General features: G+C 38.2%; 1 pseudogene; it reads right to left on the bottom strand.

The window, feature by feature from the left end:
* LOC149203485 (uncharacterized) overlaps positions 1-17777 on the bottom strand; it is a 36337-nt pseudogene that overhangs the window by 9705 nt on the left and 8855 nt on the right.

The raw sequence follows: 17777 nt of genomic DNA, 5'->3' as shown, positions 1-17777 counted from the left end.
TGACAAGGTCTTTAGCAATGGAGCGGTAAGAATCATGACCATTGATGAATTTCAAACTCCTCTCATTTTGAATGGCCACCGATTGAAAATTTATCATAAGCCACTCTCAAAAGAGGAATTTGTCAAAATGTTTCAAGAGAATTCTGCAATAAGGCTGGTGAAGAAGAATCCTTCTTCCCCACCAGACTAGCCTTTGTTTCTTTCAGTTAAAAATAAAATAAAATTGTATAAGACTGAAAACCAATCACAGATTGGCGGTCTTATACAGAAAACGTAGAGTGAAAATCAGGGACACCTGACACTCTATATTTTCCAAAAAAAAAATCTCTTCTCTCCTTTTTCCATCTTCACTCCACCTCATTTTCCATTCCACTCCATCTCCATCTCATTTTCATTTCACTTCACTCCGCTTCATTTCACTCCATTTCACTCATTTCATCAATAAAAGTCCCTTTCAGGACTATTTTCACTCAGTTTGTTATTATCTAACTATATTTGTTCAGCTAAGAGGGTGTTGTGTCAGTTTCCACAGCTGGTAGCAGTTTCCGTAGCCAGAAGCAGTTTCCGCAGCCACCACTCTATTTTTCAAATCCACAGTCAAAATGTTGGTGCAATAATCATGAAAATGCAGGTGTGATTGAGCATATGCTATGAAGACATAGAGAATCTCCAAGACATCAAGGAAGAGCATTTGGTTAAAAGCTAATGAGCAAGAAATGACAAGGTTTCCAAAGGTATGAGCAAAATTTTTTAATCAAATAGTAATTAAAGTCATGATTATGCATAGTTATCAAACCATAAAAGCTCTACTATGTGAAATGATCGGTACGATAGCTCCATTACCCACTCCCATTCCACGATATTATTCCGCACACCATGCATTCATTTCTTAAATGTCTCATGATTGATTTTCGGGTTTAAACTCATAGTCGACTGGACTTTCATTCACCACCTGTAATCATGAGATGTGACCTATCCCATTACGGCTCCTCTCCACTGCATTTTCGGCAGCCATCCATTAAAACGTGTAGCATTTCGTACGCAGCCGTTAATTCAAAATCTCGACTTCACTTCATTCCCTTACCATTCTATTAAGACCATCTTCTTCACATACATCCGCATTTCATTTTGTGAACTTATTACGGTTGCTCATCCTCTGTTCTGCCTGTAATCCCGAAGCACTCCCGTTACCTGCTATCCATTTACCGATTGCAGCCACTCTATTTTGCCATAAACCCTGCAACCTAGCCACCTTCCCTTTGCTAAACCCTCACACGCAATTGAGTTTTCAGTTGAAATTCAAAACAGAGGAAGGAATGGGAAGATTACTAAGAGCAGAACGAGAAGGACCAAAATATTTAGAAGGTTACCCTCAAGCAAAAGATTTGCTAAAGAAAGCCAAATGGTTACGCTTCATCCAGAAATTTAAGGGCTATAATAAAGAGGTAACCAAAGCTTTTGCACAGCCTTTCGATGGACAAATGGTGGAAAATGGAGATTTGAAGCTCACGGTGACTGAAACAACAGTAGTAGCTGCCACAGGCTTACCCCAGGAAGGTGAGCGATGCTTTAAAAACAAAAGCGTGGACGAACAGGCATGGAGAATTATGCTAAGAAACCCAGGTATGGACACCACTGTGTTTACAAAAGGAATTCTTGTTCATGCATTGAAAGAAGAATGGGCCAGTCTGCTATTAGTTGTCCAAAAATTTATCACTTGCGAAGGATGCTTTGGTTCAATGTACATGTACCATGCTAGACTGTTGATGAATTTATTAGAGATTCAAACTCTTAATTTGCCTTATTTCTTACTGTTGAGTTTGAAGAAGATGAGTATCACAGTCCAAAAACACATAGGCAATATAGAACCTCATCTATATCATCATGGACTTGTAAAGATTCTCATTGAGGACCAACTAAAGAAAAACAAAGATACCTGGGAACAATTCTTGATAAGAAACTACTTTCAAGAGCCATCTGAGGCATCTGAAAGTAGTACACCAAAGATACCAAGAAAGAGTAGGAGAAAAGAAAAGAGTGTCATAGTCCAAGACTCTCCTACTACAGAAACTCAAGAAGTTGGTCAAAAATAAAAAGAGAACAGAACTAAAGACAAGAAACAGAGAAAAGTGAAAGGCAAAAGAAACATACAAGAAGTCTACCAATCACCTGAGCCATCTATAGAGGAATATTATCAAACACTGTCGGAGAGATTAGTGCATCTTCAAGAACAAGCTGCTATAGCAAAGAAAAAGGAAAAAAGGAAACATAGCATACAAGAAGGGAGTACTAGTCCACCATACTTAAGGAGAAGCACCAGGCTTAAAGGAAAGGGGAGTAAAACACAAGTAAAATGGCCCCACTTCATTGACTTGGGCGGGGAAACACCTGAGAAACCTCCAGCTGGCCGTAGTCCACCTCGTCCTCAACCTAGTATTGAAACTAGTCCTCCACATGTTGATGAAAGCCCTTCTCGGCCAGAGCTAGAAGGTAGTCCTCCTCCTCCACAAGATTTTGAACTCAGTCGAAGAAAGACACCTGAAATAGATCCCAGTCAACAGGAGGTATATGACTACCTTGAATCTTTAGAAAAAACAGTTGCAGGTCCAAGTACCACTCTACCCCACATGACACCAGATGCACAAGTTCAATCCTTAAAGCAAGAGGTATTTGAATTAGAGGTTCTAAACAGGCATATCAAGTAAGAAAATGAAGCACTTAAGGAGCAGAGCAAAGTAGATAAAATTATTCATGATAACACTATGCTTAATTTGGGACTATGGCAAAAGAAAAACAAGAAACTAAAGAAAAAGTGCAGAAAGTTGAGCAGAGAATTGATCAATCTCAAATTCAGATGTCTAATAAGGAAACCCAGGATGGTGGTAGCACCAAAGAAGAAGAAAAGAGGACTAGATGTCCTAGCAGAGGCTTCAGAACATATGGATTAAAGGGGAATGACTAAATTTTGGTTGCATGAGGACATGCAACACCTTCACAGTCGGGGTATGTTGAGTCCCAAACCTGCATCTTCGCTATATACCTTTTCAGCCTTCTTTTTCATTTACTTGATCCACCAAGCTGTCAAATCATTGCATATTAGTCTAAAAAGAGCTTATGAAATGGTTTCCTAACTATGTTTATGACTGCTGTTTGATTTAGATTTTTGTTCAATCAGCTGCGGAAACTTGTCACTTTCCGCAGCCAGCTCAAGTTTCCGTAGCCATTTTGTCAAAGACTATGTTACAGGTGTCCAATGGAGAATTCGGCCACATGGGCAAGCTGCAAATGACATGTACATGGAGCGTGTCCCCTTGGTTCATCCAAATCACTCACAAACATCCATGGTCAAAGACAGTCAAAGGAGGGGTCAAACCAAGAGTTTTGCGGTGGCACGGCTCTGTTTTGCCCACGTGAAGTTTTGCGTGGCAAGATCCTCAATCTACGGAGGTGTGCTAACACCTGTGGATCAATCCTTGAACCGAATCGAGCAGCCACCACTCCATGGATTTATCTGTCATGATTACCATACCGCTAGATCTCAGGCCGTGGAGATTTACATGTCTGTTTGGCAGCGTAGAATCTAGGAATCAGTTATAGTGTTTTCACTTATAAATAACACGTTAGTATACAGTGGATAGTTAGTTTTTGATATGTAATCTTGACTGTGTTTTCCGAGCCCACTGTACCGTGCTCTATTTCTATGTTTTTACTGCACTTTAATATATGAGAAGACAACATTCTTGAATTCGATTTGTGACTGAGTATTGATTGGCCGAGGTTGCAGAGGGCCCCTGTACACCAAGGCTCTGTATCTACTGTATAATTTCTCGCCTTCTTTCATTATGTTACTGCTTTTATAATTAGTTTCTTGTATATACTTCTTGATATTTATACTAATTGTTGTTTATCTTTTCTTTTATGCTTTCTGTTAAAATTGGCAACCAGGGCAAAAATTCATGTGGGTCATCTTATTCATGGCTAATAATATTTTTATTAGATTCCTCTCGTCGAGTGGTGTAGGATTTATATAAAGATCATCCAATTCCGATAAGTATTCATGGAGATATGAATTTATTTTGATTATGGAATTATTATCAAGCCGACCTACAACTCATGTAGGCTCAGAAGCCCAACAGTCGCATCTATTCACCCACCAATGTTGTGTATAAATATAAGAGGAATTTTCCTCATTTGGACTCACGCATCTCATCACATCACTCTCTCTCTACTGCGCAGATATGAGTCTCTTCTCTACTGCGCTGAAATGGGTCTCTCTCTCTCACACATGTGAAGCCGGAAGCTGTTGAATTTGAAGCTGCAACTACAGAAGTAAAGATTGACTTGTGTGGCCTAGAAGATCTCCTCTTTGGAACTTCGCTGTAGGTTCATCTGAACCTCCTTTGAAAGCCGCAACTTTTGGTGGTGGAATGAAGTCAATCCGACGAACGGTTTGCAAGATATCGACTGCCCTAGTTTGAAGCCGGAAACTGCTGAAACTGAAGCTGCAACTGCAGAAGTAAAGATTGACTTGCATGGCCTAGAAGATCTCCTCTTTGGAACTGCGCTGTAGGTTCATCTGAACCTCCTTCGAAAGCCGCAACTTTTGGTGGTGGAATGAAGTCAATCCGACGAACGGTTTGCAAGATATCGACTGCCCTAGTTTGAAGCCGGAAACTGCTGAAACTGAAGCTGCAACTGCAGAAGTAAAGATTGACTTGCGTGGCCTAGAAGATCTCCTCATCTGAACTGCGTTGTAGGTTCATCTGAACCTCCTCTGGAAGCCGAAACTTTTGGTGGTGGAATGAAGTCAATCCGACTGTCGGTTTGTGAGATATGGTCTGCCCTAGTTTGATAATGAAGCCGCTAATGCTGATGCTACTGATCTAGGGTTTGCTACTACTGATATGAATCAGATTTATTGTACTATTTCTCTCTGCTGAATTATTGAAGATAAAAGAAGATTTGATCAAAGGGTTTCCCCACACATTGTGGGGTTTGTCCCTGGCTAGCCGCCACATCTTGTGTCTCTTGTCTTGGCTTGTTTTCTATCGATCGTTTAATGTTCTATCTGCACTTTACTTTATGTACATGTGATTGCTAATCGGTGGAATATAATAAGAAAAAGAAGTAAACTGTTATAAGCATAGAACATACCATAACTTAACACTTTCTCATGGTTGCTAGCTGATCAGTCTTTGTCTTTTAGGTTCTTGTAGGCAGCCCGGGAAAATTACATAGTTTTAATGACTACTGACATGAGATAATCTTGTCCTTTCTGCTGATTCATTTACTGAGTTTTAATTCCAGCATTGTCATTTCTTTCAGTTTTGCTTTGCTTTGCTTATTTACTTTTCTGCCACTTAGATATCATATTACTCATCTGTTTATGATTTCCTTCCTATAGCCAAGCGACTCAATTAGTGAGGAATCAGAATATTATTTGATGTAGTATGATTTAGTTTGCTTTCCTGCAAGTTAGTGATTAAATTACTTATGTCATTTTCAAGAATTGAAATATGAATGAGTAGTTAAATCTTAGTTTCCTTTTATGCAATTTGATTTCCTACAATTTAGATATCATATTACTCAGCTTGTTTATGATTACTTCCTATAGCTAGAGCGAGTCGAAAGGTGAAGGGTCAGAATGTGGGTTGAAGTAGTGTGATTTAGTTTGCTTTGCTTTCAGTCTTTGAGTTGCTTTGAGTTCAGTTTCTATTTTCTTTTCATACAGCAGTAAGGGTACTGGGCGATTGTCACTAGTTTACTGTTTTGGTACATTTATTTTCTTTTGAGAATTGATTTCATCACAGTCAGTTTGAAACCTTCTTTTTGAGAACTTTAAAGTTTGGAAAATCATTGTAGAAATCACCATTACCATCCATACTTGAATCATTGTAGAAATCACCATTACCATCCATACTTGACTTTCAATTTTGCCATCTCACACTAGGGAATGAACAGAAGATAAACCCAAAAACAAACCCAAAAACTCAAAAAAGACAAAGAACTAAGAAATCGGTTATCTTGCATATACAGTGCACTTCACTTCAGCAGTTTACGACTCTCGGATTGACATTTTAAATAGCAATTTAGGACACACTAAATTGACCAAAAAAATAGACCACAAGATCTGATTAGATAAGCATCTTTACATGAATAACGATACCAATTTCTATTTATCACTTGTATATGCTTATTAGAAATTCTCTTTTAATTATTAGATTATGAAATTAAGATGAGATAACTAAAAGATTTAAAGAGCGAGACTACAAAGGATTAGACAAATGAGTTGCAACAGATAATCATTTATTTTGTTATGAGGAATATTATGAGCAAGGTGTTTAAGAGTCTACAGTCCGACCCATAGACATTAAAATGCTATTTAATCATGATGATAATGTAGAGGTCGCAGATGACTTTATTTCCCTTGATTCCACTATTCTGATAATGATGGAGGAGAAATAAGAAGTGTAGTAGGAGGAAGTGTACTTAAATGATGACCATCCCTTTAACCAATCCCCTGCCCAGCTTAGAATGGTGTCTGATAATATCATGGCGGATGTGAGAAATAAATATGAGCTACGAAAATATTGAATGCACCAAATTTGAGAAGGGAGAAGGCAACAAGGGGGCCTGGAAATGCAAGAAGGGATGCACCTAAGGAGGTAGAAGAAACTTATAAAGGAGAGGCAACACTAAAGGCCTATGATTTGAAAAGACTAGCTATTCCAATTGGAGAAGAACTGAAATAAGTGGAGCAACCCAAGAACACTCGGAATGCTAATACTAGTTAGAAACCCCCATCTTCCCAACAACCCAGTTTAGTAACCAATTTCAATGCTATTGTAACCTCAAATTTGACCCCTGCAATTCAATGTTAGACTACTATAATAGCAATGCTTCAGACCTGATATTTTTCAACAGTCTGCAAGATGTCACTTTTGAGGAGAAGTAAGCTTACAAGTGATTGAAAAAATACACTCCAATCATAAATAACATGCATCAGACCTTAGAAGATCCTCACAACCTAGACAAATCAATCAAATAAAGCCTACAACTATGCAAGAGAAATATAGAAAGAAATTTTATGTGTGAATTGAAAAGACTAGCTATTCCAATTAGAGAAGAACTGAAATAAGTGGAGAAACCCAAGAACGCTTGGAATGCTAATACTAGTTAGAAACCCCCAACTTCCCAAAATCCCAGTTTAGTAACCAATTTCAATGCCAATGTGACCACAAATCTGACCCTTGCAATTCAATATCAGACTACTATAATATCAATGCTTCAGACCTGATATTTTTTGACAGTCTGCAATAGGTCATTGTTGAGGAGAAGTAAACTTACAAGTGATTGAAAAAATACACTCCAACCATCAATAACATGCCAAATACCCCAGAATATCCTCATAGCCTAGACAAATCAATCAAATAAAGCCTACAACCATGCAAGATAAATCTAGAAAGAAATCTTATGTGTGAATCCTTGTTGTTTCTTTCTAGATTTCTTGTTTTTTTGTGTGAATTTAACTATTCCAAGCCTCTTGTAATATGGAATTTTATGTGTGAAAACCCTTCCAATTATGAGTTTCAAATATGAGATGTATTCAGTCACCCGTAAGGCTCACATTAAGGAAATGTAATATTGAAGTTACAATATATAGACAATTCACTGATTGTTGTTTCTCATTGATTGCAAATGCCAATAAATTACCTTGTTTTCTAATACAATTTTTTAAAATCAGGATTTCGTGGTAACTCTCCAGGTTGTTGCGGCCATTCCAAGAGTTTCTATCACAAATCATACAAGGAACATGAGGAAGCGAGGGGTGAGGGAGGACCAAATGAGATCCAACTCATCAGACGAGGATAGGGGGTGATGTGAATGCTCCCAATGTGCCCAATAATGTCATTGAAAAGGACACTGTGGTGGCATATCATGTTATCCCACCATCAACCACAAAGCCACCTTCAACCACAGTGCAAGGTGCAAGTTCAAAAAAGAAAATCGGTGCCATCAGATGCTGGAGAAAGCAATACATGCTAGCTGCAATTCATGGCATCAGTTTTAAGGGATATTCAATCCATTCCTCTGCAAAAAAACATGGTATTGTTGCCTCTAACATACATTATTGGATAAATGGGTTGACTAATACAAAGCGTAAAGGGTCTGTTACAGTTATGACTGAAGAGGAGGAGGACATGGTGGTTGAGTGGTGTAAGGAGATGGCCCAATAGGGACATGTGTTAGGGCTTATACAACTTAAGTCTGCAGTAGCTCAAATTTGTCTGGGGATACCAAACCCCTTCAAAGGTGGGTTTCCTGGTAAATCATGGTGGAGTGGGGCTAAAAAAAGGCATCCAGTCCTTGTGCTACTTACAAATGAGGTCCTTGACAGAGACAGGGCTTTAAATCTACGCCCTGCAATTGTGTCCAAGTTCTATAACACTCTTTCTGTTGCATATGAGAAACACTCATATGCCCCAGACCATATATGGAACTGTGATGAAAAAGGCTTATAGGAAGGAAGGAATTATGGTATGTAGTTAATTTCCAAGAGAGGGAGCAGAAATGTGCCTAAGAGCAGGGAGTGGATCACTATTATTTTTTGTGTCAATGCAATTGGTTCTTCAATCCCATGATTTTATCTATTCAAAGGTAAAAATCGACTAAAAATATATATACATAACTATGAGCTAGGTGCATGCATGGTTGCACATCCCCATGCATGGATGACAAAGGAACTATTCCTAAATTGGCTTTGTCACTTTGCTACATCTGTACCGGGTGGTGTCTCACCTGAAAACATAAACCTATTGATTTTAGATGGCCATGTAAGCCACATGGTTGTGCAGAAAATTGAGGAGGCCACCAATTTGGGCATTGACCTGCTAACATTACCGGCTCATACCACTCACAGATTGAAACCCCTTGATGTTAGCATGTTTGGGCCTTTCAAGAACTATTTCAAGATTGAGCAAGCTTCGTGGATGGCAAAGAATCCAAGGGTGGAAATAAAGAGGTTTAAGCCAGCTGAGCTTTCAAGTAAAGCATTTAAAATTGGTTGTCACATCTTCTAATATCAAGGCTAGAGTTAGGAGGACTCGTATATGGCCACTTAATGTTGATGCTCTTATGCATGATAGTAGTTGTAGCCAAGCATTTGATGTGGAAGGTCAAGAATCAGAGAACTTACAAGACCATGTTGATGCCCAAGAAGATGTTGTTGTTGTTGAAGGTATAATGTCCCTTTCTGAAGGGCACTTCTATGCTGATGATGATGAACATGTAAGTGAGACACAATTTAGTTATGAAACAACTATCAATATCATGGAGGTTATCACACCCATTGAACCACTGACCATTTCTTCTTATGATATTCCATATGAGACAGTTGTTCAAACGAATGAAAATGCAAACTTGATTTCAAATGATAATGAAACATGATTAAACAATGAGCAATTGAGCATGCCAAACCAAGTAATCCCATCATCATGGTTGGCAGAGGCCATGATGAATATCAATACACATAATGTGTCTACCACCAATGAGGAAGTCATGGACATGCCTTCACAACCATCAAAGTTGAACACCGAACTTGTTCATTATTTTGTGGATAATGGAAAACTAGAAGAGGAGCCTATTCAACATTAAGTACTTGAAGAAGAAAAAATGGGGCCCAATCAGTTGTTGCTCAGTTTGAAAGCCAAGTGTTAGGTCCTGAGGAGCATGGGACATCAAACCAGAGAATACTTGGTGCATTCCTAAAGCTACTAGTGGAGAGAGTGAAAGCCTCATCAAGGCACTCAACATTAGATTGTCTTCGTTTGGGGAGGAGTTCATAGTTTCTCACATATGAAGATTATATGAATTTATTGTTTGACTCTGAAAGTTAAAAAATGAAAATTAGGAATTTAAAATGAGAAAGAAGGAGTTGGCCAAGGAAAAGAGAGTTGCAAGGATTGCAGTAGCAAAAGCTTGAGAAAAGGAAAGGTTGGAAAGAAAAAAATCAAGGGAAGATAAGGAACATAAAAAAAACTTGGCAAGGCAAGAGAGGGAGGCAAGAAAGGTTCAACAAGTGTTGGAAAAAGAAGGAGGGGTGACAAGCATGGAAGACTATGGTCCATGCCAATTTGATGAAAATAGGATGATGTCCAACATGTTGGATCACATTGCAGAGAACAAACCATCATACCAAGACCTGATTAACATCCAAGTCTCCCGCTATTAACCAAGGGTTATGCCCACCTCTTATACCGCTACCAGTGAAGGTTTAAATCCTAACTATGTTTATATGACACCTATAGTCAGTGTTGGGGTTAGTAACACAAGTGGATACTTGGGCTACTCAATCCCTCCATCGCTACAACGAGAAAATTGGAGGCAAGAATATGGTAGCATTTAGGTACATCCTAATCAACCAATCTTGGGTAGTCCACCATACTTGGGTCAGGAAAGCAACTCAATAGTTTTAGGCAATGCAGGAAATGGAGGCCATCAAACATAGGGATGGCGTGACATAATTTTTATAACCACATTGCAATGTAATTTTTGTAAGGATGCAATATGTCGATTGGTTTAATAGTAGAAGCTAAACTTATACGCAGTTAAGGATTATCTAGTTCATCATATTGAGGATTGCAAATGATAAAAATACCATTCTCTTCTACACAATTACATCCAATTTTACTTGATTTGAGAATGTTTGTTAATGGTCATTGTGATGGTCAAGGAACAAAGGTAGATCAACTGAATTCAAGAATTTGAAATTTGTTGGGATAATATGATCTGTAGATAATTTAACTCTGTTGGGATAATTTGATCAAAGGTAGATAAACTAAATTCAAGAATCTGAACTCTGTTGAATTTGAATTTGAATTCTAATCTGAAAATTATTTTTATTTCAATGTGAGGTTTTTATGATTTTTTCAATCATCAAAATATTCTCTTTTATTTAGAGAAAATCACTAACTCTAAAGCAATGAATCATTTAGTTTAATGTTTTCCTTGGAAGCTTTAGTTTATGGTTTTGTTAGGAGTTAGTAACAATAACACCTTTTTCAGTTTAGCTCTCATTTTCAACTTATTCGTCAAAATGGCATTCATTACTTCTAGAGCATGTACGAACTACCATTCATATGGAGTTAACACAATGTATTAATCCTCAAACTACATTCTTATAAGTTTTACATCATTTTGACTGGCTGTAACAAGATTGAATGCTTCTGGACCATGTACAAACTATCATTCATCTAGGGTCGATACCTTGCCTACAATTACCAAATTGATTTTCTGGTCAGTTTCATAGAAACGAAACTAATTGTTTTGTGATAAGGCTTCACATACTTGTATTCTTTTGTCTCTAGGAATCTAGAACCCATTCAAAAAAAATTTAGGCATCTTATTGCTAACAAGATTTTCTAGTTTGAATCACCTAGTTCCATACAACAACATACAAGCATGTGTGGATCCATTAAGTTTACCTTTATGGGAAAATAAGGTAAAATACTAAAATATAAAGCCCTAAAGCTAATTCTAAGCACCTTCTCTGATGAATCTGCAAGCACTTTTCTCTGTTGCAATCACATATGGTGGTTGTATCTCCTCCTCACATAATTTTTTGGCCATGAAAAAACAGAGAGACTTCCAAACCTTTCTCTGGCACCACAAATATACAACTCACAACACAAGCATTTAAACCATTAGGGGAGGGACACCATTACCCAAATTGAAAAGAGGGAGGGAGGGACTGAAGACAGTGAAGAAAATCACATGTATTTAGGTAGTTTTTAAATTTAAATATAACAAACAAGCTAACAACATTTTACTGCTAACAACTGCTAATAATTTAAATGTATTATACTGCTAACAAAATTTATTATACTATAAATTACAATGATAACATAATCATAATCCAATCGAGTGTCAATCATAATCCAGACTACTGAAAACATGTACCCTCCATACCTTCCATCACAAAAACAAGAAAATATAACTCACTGAAAAAAATATACCAACATAACCACAAGACATCAACTGCAAACCGGTACCATATCCACCTGAAAAGAAAAAAAACGCCCAAAAAATATCAGCAATATCATAGCTAGGCCAATTAGCAACACTAATGGCACCAAAAAACTGGAATGCACCACCAGATCTGACCACAATGCTAACAAACCACCTTGAAAGATCTAGAGAAGACCAAAGATCTAGGACAATATGAGTGTTTTATATAAGATTTTACACTAACTGCCTTTGCCACCTATGGCTTGAATGATGTCTTCATGAGAGAGTATGCCAATCATAAATAGAAAGACTACACGCTTCCCAGGTCAATCTTAGAATAAGAGACAATAACCCTTCTCACATATAGAGCAGTATAATACGACCAAATCTGAGTATGACCAGATACCATCCTAGAGAGATACAATAATCATCTCTGTGATGCCATATATGTATCCACAATGAGATGATATAGAATAATGAGCGTGCAACATACCAAAATCACCAGTTGTATGAAGGTTGAGTCCAAAACAATAGTCATAATGCAAAAAAACACCAAAACTACAACCAGAAAATGAAGCCTTCCAATAGTAAAATTATATAGATACCTAATAGAAGTACCAATCACAATCCAGACTATTGATAACATGTACCTGTCATACCCTCCATCACAAAAACTAGAAACTCTAACTCACTGAAAGCAATATACCAACATGACCACACAGCATTAACTATAAACCAGTACCATATCCACTTGAAAAGAAAAACACCGCCCAAACAATCTCAATAAGATCATAGCCAGGCTAATGGTATGCCTTCAATTTTGACAAACCCTAACAAAAAAACCCACATTTCACACCAAAAAAACCACATTTCAATATTAATCCCACAATTCACACAAAAAAAAACCCACAGTTTACACAAACCCCACAATTTACACAAAACCCACAATTTAGACAAAACCAACACAGATGACAGTGTTTAAAAATACAAGAAGATAATTTGAACAAAGGCACAATAATCCATCCAGTTAAATGTGTTTAAAAACACAGGTAGATAGGCTGGTAGGATAGTGTCCTACCTTCCATCTCTTGTTTCGTCGACTTCCTCCATGCCAGCGCACCATAGGAACCCTAGATGCTCCAAAAACTGTAGTTTCAATTGCAAATTGCATAGTGACCTACAAGACAGGCCGACCATGGGGTTAGAAATCCCAAAACTTGCATAAAACAAGCAAAAATCTCCCATAAAGCTCTGAAACTTACTTGTTTACCTAATAAAACCCTTCGGAGCACAAAACCGCCATATTCGGCACCAAGCCGAGCTAAATTTGCCACAGGGACGAACGTAGATGAATACCCAATCCAATACACCATAAGGGGTTGAAAAAATAGCCCAATAAACCATACCAAACTCCACATAATAACCTCACAACCTCTCGAATAAGCAACAAAAATACCCCATAACCCACTATCCATAGTGCCAAGGACAGATATGGCTGCGAGCAGCATTGCAAGAGCGTTGTGCAAGTACCCAAGAGAAAAAACACACAAGTACCAAGCCCATAATAAGAAAACATCTTTAGGAAGGCTCCAATAAACGACCGCAAAGTAACCCTAATGCGCCCTAAACTGGTTGAACCGGTCACCACATATGCATGATAACTGTCTACAAGCGGAGGACAAGTGTTGTGAGACACCTGTCCATGTTTGCATGGCATCTCTCAGCTCAGAGCTGGATGCGTTCGGCTAATGGCATCCCTCCCCTATATGGTTAGTTTTGAATGGGGAAAAAATAATTAATGAATTTTAAAATGTTATATTTTTAAAAATAGTTTTGTTTAAAATTTTATTTAAAAATGAAATAGAATAATATATTTGACTTGCTAAATTTATATATTAAATAAATTGGATGTTTTTGTTTTTTTTTTTTATAGTTCCGAATTTATTTTTGTCCATGTGTTTTGTAAAAAATATTGTAACTATCTAATTATTGTGATCTATTAAAAGAATTAGCAACTAGCTTTGTAAATGCAGTTATAAAATGTATCTTTGGGGTAAGATTGGTTTCAATCTATTTCAAAATCTTGAAAAATATCATTTAATATAGGGGTAGTCTAACTTATAGGGGAAATGGAATTTTCATTGGAATCTAGCTATACATTCTCAAACAATATTGTGATTTTTTGTTGTTTAAAATACATTTTTGAATGCATAAATGGATTCAACACCCTGTGATTTTTCGTTGTTTAAAATAATTTTTTGAATGCATAAATGGATTCAATGCCTTAAAAAACCTTTGGGGCACTCGAATTCTACATGTTTTTAAAAATCTCTGTTGGATTTTGATTAAAACTAACCAAAAAAATGATTTGAAAATTGTCATTTCGTCTATAAGTTAGACTAGGCCTTCAATATACATCTTAACTTTAAAAATTAAAAAATAATACAATGTATTATTTATAGATAGCTCTTTGAAATATTAGATGATGTTTGAAATATTAAACATTATAACTATATTAAGTAAATATAGAATGGTAAACATATTTAGTGATGATAAACATATAAATTTAAAAATATAAAAAAAGTTAGTTTTAAAAATTGTATTTATTATGGAGATTACAAAATTAGCTTACAAATTTATTAGACATTTTTCATGTTAATTCTAATATTATTTTTTTAATTAATATAACAATTATTTTTCAATTTTTTAATAAATAAATGTATCAATTACCTAATTATAATGTGATGTCTCACTCACTTAATTATGAAATGAAATGAAATAAAATAAAATAAAAAAATTAATGTAACCCATGTACTCTTGACTCACATAATTATGGAATGCAATAAAAGGCTAAGAACAACCATGGAATCTTCTCCCAGAGAAACTTTTAGTTTTGAGTGCTTACAAGTATGGCATGGGATGTTGTCATAGTTTTGACTCCTCTATGATTGTTTTTGGGAGTGTCATTCCAAAGTTTGTCGGAGGAACTTTCAGGTTTTAGTGCTTACATGTATGGCATGCGTTTTTGTCATGGTTTTGACTCTGTGATTTTTTTCAGTGAGGGTTTACACAACATGGAAAATTTGTACTATCGAGGTTTAACATCCTTGGGGGAAATTTGGATCATTATTCAGATTGTCGTTATATCCCTTGTTGCATCGTTTCTAATTGTTCGGATGATCCAGATGTCCTTTGACTGACAAGACTACCATATGCTATTCGGTGGGTGGATATGTGTCTTTGCTCGTGCTGGTCTCCTTCATCCCCACCTATATTGATCGTTACAAATGCTCTTCCTGAACAATATTTCCTATGTTTTGGACATGAATTGACCCCCCCTGTGGAGTCTGGTCCTCTTTTACGTTGATGGTCACTTTGTGAGAAGTGTTGCAATATTGGGTGTGTATATGGGCCTTGGTGTGGTGGTCATGGTAGTATAGGGTGGCCCTGCGGATGCTGCTGGTGGCGGTGCAGTTTGGGGTGGTTTTGTATATGCAGTTTCTGCATGATGTGCACTTAGCTCTGTCATATACTCAGTCTTTCAACGTATATATCAGGGTGTTGTATCTGTATATGTTGTATTTTCAGGTGGTCTTTCTCCTGTTGGACTGACGCTCCCCCTTGTGCGGATGGTGATGCCTAGGTTGGGGTGATGACTCTTGTGTGACTGTTTCGGGGATTCTCTTTATGATCGGGGTGGTGTGGACGATGGTGGTAGCGTCCATTATTTCTAACAGACTTGCTAGTTTTCCGGGACTGATACATGTTTGTATGCTCTTTTTTCCGACCATCGATCTTTCTAGGAGACTCTGGGCTTACTCTCTCGAGGTCCATTTAACATCGTCCTGGCGACTTCTGACAATTCCATTTTTAGATCTTGTCTAAGCCTCGATCTTTGTCCTACCCATATTTTTTGTGATCATGCCATTTATGGACTCTCGCTGATTTGGGTGTCATCATTGATTGCAACACATTCCATATGCTGGTGGGTATACCGATCTCTTGGCCTTCTCACTAGGGTGGTAGCAGGTTCGCGGGATCCCGCGGGGCAACTAACACCATTGTTAATGTGTGGCATTTGGTGGTTATGTTGTTGGGCGATGTCTTGACATTGCTTACCCATATAAAATCTTGTTTTTCAACCCCCCGAGAAATTCTCTTTGCCCTTGACGGGATTTGCTGGGTGCACATTATCCTATTCTGTTCTGGTTGGGGTTTGAATGGTTGTCAAGGGCAATGGGTGGGATGGGTGAGGACCTTCGATTGGATGGGGTTCTGGCCTGCCTGGACTCGGACATGGCAGCACATGAAGCTTTTATTTTGGCCACGATGGATGTTGAGCAAGCACGAGCTAAGGCACCACATGCTCGACGGGCAAATGATGTGTTGCATGGAGAGACCTCGGTACATGCAAACATACATGATAGGCCGCTCCCTGGATCTCCATTTTTTGTTTCTCTATCGACTACGCGGTCCCTCCCAAAGTCTAGGTGATGTTTCTCTTAGCCCATCTAGCCGTATGCAAAGACTAAGTTGTTGAGATTTGGCTATGACGTATTGTGGGATCACGTCACGATTTTTCAGAAGTGTACTTTGGTGGGGAGGTGGATATTTGCTGACCTGAATGAATAGAATATATAGGAATGAGTGAACAAAACTTGGACAACCATGTTGGGATATTCTCCTAAGGTGAGTTTACTGATGAATGCTTGGTTCAATTTTCATCTCCTCCATAATGACAACTTGGGGAAAATTCTTGAAATCCCCTGGGTTCGCAAGGTGATGTTTCCTTCAATTACACCAATGGTACATTGGCTTCAATCCCATTTCACACACGTTATAGAATGCCATTGTTTGGGTTAAGCTCTCGAGTCTTCCCATGGAATTCTGGACTAAGAATACCTTGATGGCCATTGGGGACTTGAGTGGGTGGTTCATATATCTGGAGCCTGGTATTGTGGGTGCTCAGGATAAGAGGGTGGCTTGCATTCTGGTTGAGGTTGATTTTGCAAGTGGACTTTTGGAGGACATTGATCTTAAAGGGGATTGACTATTGGGGGGTCCACTTCTGATGCCTATTTTTTCACTACACTAGACATCTTATAAATCGGTGCCCGGGACAACGAAGGACACGACAGCTGGGATGGGGTCACCAGATGAAGTTTCCTCAAGTATTGAATTGACATGACTCTAGTTTAGCAGGGATTTTCCCCTCAGGTACATCCCCTCCTATCCCTTCTTCTTCTTTTAATGTTTCTCTCTTGTCTCCTCCTCTGTCTAAGTTTTTCCCACCCGTTTCCTCTGATCCTATCATCCATTCCTCATCCCCATGTCGTGCGCACTCCCGGGAAATCGCCACTAACCCCCTCACCAGCCCCTTGCCTATCCCAGACATATTGTAGGCACCACCTTAGGACTCCCCGACATCCACCATCCTCTCCACTCTGGTGCCGCTTGTGATCTCTCCTTCCATGCCACCCCTTGAGTTGGCCTCTCCCACTCCTCTCGACAGACCAGAGATGGCCTCCTCTTTGCACAATTTTGTGGACAGTGATATTGAATTTCTCTTGCATAACTTGAATGTGAATCTTAAATCTATGACGATTCACAAAGGAAAGGCTCCTAACTCATCCCCCCACATTATCCCTGCCTCTGCCAAAAACATCACGATCTGAAAGACTGATAAGAAGGGTATTCACCATTTTTGGGGCAGACCTTCCTCCAGACCACCCCTTTTCTTGGACTCTTTCAGCCTACATGATGTTCCTATT

This window comes from Pinus tabuliformis, chromosome 2_1, assembly GCF_031772625.1.
Source record: "Pinus tabuliformis cultivar Carrire ecotype Pingquan chromosome 2_1, CPIR1, whole genome shotgun sequence".
NCBI lineage: Eukaryota > Viridiplantae > Streptophyta > Pinopsida > Pinales > Pinaceae > Pinus > Pinus tabuliformis.
This window is presented reverse-complemented; position numbering and strand designations above follow the sequence as displayed.